We start from the raw sequence: 7,692 nt of genomic DNA on the forward strand, positions 1-7,692 counted from the left end.
ACATTGACTTTTTGGTTGATTTTTAACTTATTGGTTGGTCAAACAGCAAAAATGTATTTGGTAAATGGCTTTTACGCTAGTTGAAAAGCTGACTTTAAGCCAAAATAAAAAATACTCCAATTAGCTTTTTTGTTGGCTTTTGGCTTGTTGACCCGCCTTTTCTCTAATAAACATTCAACAGTCAATACCTAAATTTACCAAACATCTCCATAAACACTTGATTTTTTTCAGCTAGCTTTAAAGCAAACAAAAGCAGCCAACATTTTCAACTGATTAAATAAGTTAACTAAAAAAGTTAACAACTAATTGCTAACAACTGTTAATTTATAGCATGTTTTGATACCATTAATGAATTTCTTTATTATATTTATTTTGATTGATTATTTAATTGTCATATATATAGGGTAGAGATCCAATAAGAAGGTGTGTGAAAATAGGAAGGATAAAAAGAAATAGCTACCGTTAATTAATTAAGATCTAATGGTTTAAAAAAGTTGTCTTAGCAAAAGATTTAGTAACACACATTTATGAAGAAAGCATCACTTATTGATCTAAGTTCTGACGTAATCATTTCTATCCTTCTTATTTTTAAATCTCTTTCTATTAGATTCTAAATATATATATATAAATATATATATATATATATATATAGTCGCATCAAGTTTAAGTAGTTGTTTTTGACAATGGGTATGACTTGACACCTCAAGAAACGTAGTCTTCCAACCTATTCGGCTTGAAAGTCGATGTTGTAGACAACCATTATTCAAGAAACTTATTTTTGAAATAAGCTTCATTTGAAGTATTTTGAAAACTAAAAAAAATTAAAGAAATGAAAATTTGATAGAAGGGCGCATGCGGAGTTCTTAGTTGAACCCAAATAATAAATATCATATTACATTTACCAAAGGAAAATTTACCAAAAATAATCTAATTTTTTTATGATTTTTTCACAATAATCTCACATATTGATTAATCATAAATAATTCTAACTTTAGGGGTAATTTTCTAGAATAAACTTGGATAATCCGATGACCTAATATAGCAAGTAATTCGCCAAAAAAAAAAACCAAAAATTAATTTAAAATTAGTGAAAAATTCTAAATCTTTACAGAAAAAATTCTGAATAATAAAAAAAATCATAAATTTTTTTCAACATTTTTTTCGACATTTTATGTTAATTTATCTTCTTTTCTAAAAAAGAAACTTGCTATAGCAAGTCATCCGATTATCGAGTTTACTCTGAAAAAATACTAATCAAAGTTGAGATTATTAATGGTTAATCAATAGATGAGATTATTGTAGGAAAATCATGAAAATGTTGGATTATTCTAGGTAATTTGTGCTTTTTTAAAAGCAAATATTTTTCCTTTACATCATAAATTGTATAAGATTATTTTTGTGGGACACTTGTTCCATACTTGTACATTCTTTACTTATGTTTTTATGTGAGCTCATGTCTCACTTATCAATTTTTCTATTTTTGTGTAAATATTTTGTGATTAGAGCTCATGATTCAATTTTTTTTATGGGAGCTTCTTATTCTATAAGATGCATGTATCATAATACTCTATTTATACTTGTTATGAAATACTCAAGTAGTTAACTGGGGTTTTATCTAAATAAAAAATTATAGAAATATGGCCTAATTCCTTAATGGAGTATTTAACTTATGGAAGATCGAAACTTGCATGCACATGTAAAATTGGAACCTCTAGTTTTGATTTTCAAAATCAAATCATATTTTCAGTTTCAAACCTATCGGTATTCATCTTTAATGTTTTTGTATGCAAAGTTACCATGCTTTTGGCGGCACGTGCTTATACGCATATGTATTAATTTCTACGCATATGCATCACTAGCACAAGTACACGTGTGCATTTGTAATATTGGACCGAGCCGCGACATAAAGTGCCATGAATTGAAAACTCAAACACACTTGTCTTCTTATTGCATGTAACTTTCCCACTATAAAATGGATTCAAACGAAAAATTTATTTTTTTAAATGATCACTTTAAAATTATATATGATTATTTTAAAAATTATAAGCTATTATTTTAAAACTATAAAATGTAATTACCTTTGAATTATAAGTAATAACTTAAGGTTATAAGTGATCACTTTAAGACAATAAATATATATTGGATCAGGGGTCAGATCAATAGAGATGTTTTACCATAAGATCGTCTCATTTAAGAATTTGTGCTTGAACTTCACAAATTATTGTATGAGACGGTCTCACTGAAAGACGCGCCTTATACATGAGTTAAATAATCCATCTCATACATATTATAAGACCAAAGACTCATTGTTTGAGAGTGTCTCACGGGGAGACGGTCTCTCGCAATAATAGCTAACACTTGGAACAGCTAGTCTCTTGAGAGACCGTCTCTGAAAGACGTATTTCAAGCCCAACCCATTAAAGATTAATACCTACTTACCGTATTCTTAATGCCTACTTATATTAACCTTAATACTTACTTATCATACGCTTGATCCCTACTTTCAATATTTTAAATGTCTACTTACATCATTCATAATGCCTACTTACAATATTTTAAAAATATATAATAGGCCGGCCCAATTAGATATGGTCTCCTAAAAAGGCTGTTTCTCACAAAAATTTGTATACTTGGAACTTTCATGATTTGACATTGGTGTTGTCTTATAGACTATAGCGGAAAATTTGAAAAAAATAAGATAATTTAACAACTTTAATAAAAAAATAAGCTTCGGAAAAACTTTATTCCCAAAATAAGCGTCTTTGGCCCCAAAGCTAGGCTCGGTACGTAATCGCTGTTACTAACAGCGAGTACAAAGAAATGGTCAAAATTTTAGTCAAACAATATGTCGCTGCTACTAACAGCGAAATAAGGCTTTGACTGGTCAATGGTAACAGCGAAATAAGGCTTTGACTGGTCAATGGTCAAGTCGCTGTTAGTAACAACGACTTTAGGCTTCACCTGGTTTGACTTTTATTGACTTTTTTGGATGATTTAAACTAGCCGTTATGAAGTTGAAAATAACCGTTGTTATTATGTTCTATAAAAAAACTCCATCATTTTCCTACTTCATTGTATTTGTATCCAAACTCCATCATTCTTGTTCTAGTTAATCGATCTTGAAGGTAATTTAATGTGGATTCGTTGAACAAGAATGAATTTGTGTTGAATTTTCGCGAGCATTTTCTCTATTTGAATATAAGTGTCTGTTTGATTTTGATTTAATTCATACCTAAAAATATATACATCTACATATATATTACAAATTATAAACAAAAGTCCAAATGTTACAAATATTGAATATGTACAAATGTTCAATATATACAAAATGTCACTAATGTTCAATATATACAAACAGTATACTAATGCTAATCCTCCTCCGGTACCCTGTCTAACTGTGACGGTTTATGACGCCTCCTACGATAGTAAGAGGTCGTCGAATGACGCTCGGGTAGGGGAGGTGATTGATACTGTGATGATCCAGCACCCTGTGAGGACCCGACACCATAGTCGGGGCACGTTAAGTCTACCTCCTCAAGATGAACGTCGGCATGATGAGGAGATGACCCCTGCTCGTCCATAGTGGTGTCGGGCACAACGACTTCTGGAATGAAGTACTGAAACTGTATCCCTAGGAGTATGCCTTGGGCAATCTCCCAAACAGGCTCCTCTTGGGTGGAGCTGATGACAGATGCAATGCCTGTGCCTGCATTAAAACTGAAGTATTAATGAAATGTATAACATGTAAGTTCTATGGATAATAATCAATGTTGAAGAATACTTACAAAGTGTGTCTCTTAGCGCCACCGCTCGACTAAAGCCATGACTAGCGCCCGATCGAATCTCCCATAAGCGATGAGGTGGAATTCGTACAACCTCGCTCGCTAAAGGTAGGGGATGATCTGTGCGTCAATCTCCCACGGAGCAGAGTCGGGATGCCTGGTGTATATGGTCTCTACGTCGGACACCTAAACGCAAAGATTATATTAGCATAAAGTTAAAGTATAAAGGCATGTACATTCAAAATACTAAGTTAACTAACCTGGACATCCCATAGTACACTGCTCCTGTGATCCGGCTGCATCGTCAGCACACTAGGGTCTCGAGGGCCTGGAGCTGCTGGATCCATCTCTACTGTAGTTCAACAATAACTTAGTTACTGTAATTAGAAAGAGAAGAGGAAGATGGCATAATGGAATTTTGGGTTTCTTGGGTTTCTTGGGTAGGGAAGGGCATATGAGAAGGAGCAGAAGAAGTTACATTTAAGAATGCATTTGTTTCTACAACATTGACATCTTGATTCCCTAGGGGTACCTCTTCTACATATAATTTCTCTAAAGAAGGAATAGAGGTAGATTTTGAATACTCCCACATTGCATCTATAGCTTCCTCATCCTCAACCGGAAGAGCTAACAATTCTCCACTCATATTGTATTTAAAACTTACATTAACAGTACTTCTTGTAGTGTCAATGTCAATCTTAGAGCATATAAAATGTTTAAATTCATTCAAGTCCATGTTTGAGTTGTATGCAAACAGTTTACGTCTTCCCCCAACATACTTAACATTGCTACTACTTGATCGAATTGAACCATTCCAAAAACATACAATAGTCACACGAAATGAAGCCATTTCTACAACAATACGTACAAAATCAACATCACCATCAAGTTCATAAATATATACATATATAACAACATTGATTAAATTTAGATTTTACATTCAAACATTCTCTAAATTAAACTCAAATTTAGGATTTGCATTCAAACATTCTCTACATTAAACTCAAACATCTTCTACATTAAGTTCATGAACAAACAACCTCATTATGATGATCATGGCAAATAACAAGTACATTCGACATATTCATAGAGTTTAAGTGTAAATGCCACCATAAATGACATACATTTTAAAATCAACAACAAATAAAAAATTTATAATAAAAACGTACCTTAATAAGTTGTAGATCAACAAGAAGTAGTAAATTGCAAGTTTATGAACCTGCATTTATGTGAAAGTTGATGAGGAATTTGTGAACCTTAATTTTCGAAAAAAGAAAAAAACACAAAAAAATAGTACCTTAAGTGAATGTAGGAAGATGACAGAACTAATTAGTAGTAGAAACTTGAAATTTGATGAGATTAATTGAAGGATTGAAGTTGATTTTAATGGTGGAAAGTAGAGGGAGTTGTTTCGCTGATACAAAATCGGGTGAAATGAGAAAGGAGGAAGAAGGTTGTTGAATTTAGAAACGTATTAGATCGCTGTTACTAACAGCGACTTGACCAGTTGACCAGTCAAACAATAGGTCGTTGTTAGTAACAGCGAAATAAACTTTGACTAAAATTTTGACCATTTCATTATACTCGCTGTTAGTAAGTGCGAGTATACACCAAGCCTAGCTTCGGAGGCAAGGACGCTTATTTTAGGAATAAAGTTTTTTCGAAGCTTATTTTTGAATAAAGTTGTTAAATTATCTTATTTTTTTTCAAATTTTCACTATAGCATCCCTTACGGAAAGGCCAAAACATATGGGCCCATTGTCACTGCATTGAAATGGCCCATTTTCTTAACTTGTTTGGACTTTGGTTCTCTTATTGTGCCAATTGGGCTCCATTAGAATCTTTCTTCTCTTCCCCTTTTCTTTTTCTTGTCTAATTATACAAGTGCAATCCAGCCACAAATACTTCATTTTTAAGTAACGTTCTCCATGCTAGTATGTATATTGACATTTTCAAATAAATTTCATTGTTTGCCAAATTAATCAAACATATACATAATACATAATACAAATATACTAGCTAGATCTTCGCCAGTGTATTATTTTTCTATTCAAATAAAAAAAAAATATAAGGACAGTGTTTAAAACCAGTATCTCTTATTTAAATGTATACTCGTAATCTTTAGTCTACAATTTTTTATCATAAATTTATAAACTTCATATTTTATGTTTACTAAACATCACAAAAACTTTTAGGGGTGAGCTCTTCTAGCCTTGATGAAGGTCCGCATGTTATCATATCATATACTACCTCTTATTCAACCTAGATGTCGCATTTGACTTTTGACACTATTCACTTAGCACTCTTAATTTGTATTTTACTCTTAATCTATGAGTTAAAACATAGTCGTGTGGGATCTTTTTTGATATGCCTCAATACAAAGATTATTAATATCAACTTTTTATAATTTTTAATTAAGAATAATTTAAGATATTAAGGGTTAAAATGTTGTCTCGACAAGTTTGAAAAGTCAAATGAGACATTTAGGCTGAATAGGAGGGAGTATAAAATAAAAAAGATACAAACTTGAATGTCACATAAGTTGAAGTTGAATATCTCGAATGTCAACTTTAAGAAAAAAAAGTCGAGTTTTCAGCCTTAATTAAAATAGATTTATCTCATTTAAAACAAGTATCACTTTCCCCAAAATAAATTTGGGTTTCATTCTAAAGTTCTTTTTTTTTTCCACATTCTATAACACACATTGCTATTTAACACATCAATTAATTGTGTCATAGATATGAGATTGCAAATCAATAAACTTAAGTGTGAGATAAAAACACGTTATTAGGAGATAATGATTTTTATATTTTTTCATTGCAACATAATAAAAAACAAATGGAATAATAACCTCTAAAATTCGAACAAAATAATAAAGTGGTAAGTAAAGATGTGAGAAAATATGAAAATCAAATGACCTCTAAAAAAATATTAGTAGAGAATTGGGTAATATTTCAATTAGAGAAAATATTATATCTAAGCCTATTGTGTAATTTAAAAAAGTATGAGTAACCCTCTAAAAAAGAAAACAATGAAAAGATATTTGAAAAACCTTTAATACCCACTAAAGAAACGCATTGTAGAATAGATAGGTACGCAGGTGGACCAAAACATATGCTGATATGCATGCTAGCTAGCCAATAGCCACCCAAAGGTGCACCACCTAGTTGATAAAGACCGGACATCAGACATGGTGTATACGCCATTCAACGATCTCATCATGCCAATTGCCATCCGTGTCCGTTTCATGCAACCTACACTATTCCTCACAAACATATTTTCCCCGTTTTAAAATACTTGCAACGTTTTGATTTTATACACAATCTAATATATATTAATTTAATTTTGAATATATCTAATTATGTTGTATAATAAAATAAAATTTATAAAATTTGATATTAATAATCTTTGCATTGAAACGAATTAAATAATATTCCACTTCACTATGTTTTAAGTTATTATATATTAAAAACTAATTATAAATTAAAAGAGATTAAAAAATAATGCAATATTTTTAATGTTACATATATTATGGAACGAGGAAGTATGGAGTAGGAAATAACGTTAAGTTTTGTTCAACCAACTTTGAACAGATGCTACAATCAAAGGAAAACAATGTAGTAGTAAACATATAGTTTCAAATAAAAAATTTCGGACAGGAAAATTTCAGATCAGATCGGGTCAAACGTTATACAAGAGTTTGGTTTGATTTATGGTTTTTTATTTTTGTATTTTTCCAAATTAATATGTGTGTTTTCGTAAATATTTCGCATCTTCAATCACCAAATATAATAATTTGTAATCAGTATTTAGTTGATTACATTAACATTATTCAAGCATATATTACTATATAAAAATAACTACATCTTGAAATATCTAGGTAGAAACATATATATTTTTTAATAAAATA

The sequence above is a fragment of the Amaranthus tricolor genome, chromosome 8, assembly GCF_026212465.1.
Source record: "Amaranthus tricolor cultivar Red isolate AtriRed21 chromosome 8, ASM2621246v1, whole genome shotgun sequence".
Classification (NCBI taxonomy): Eukaryota; Viridiplantae; Streptophyta; class Magnoliopsida; order Caryophyllales; family Amaranthaceae; genus Amaranthus; species Amaranthus tricolor.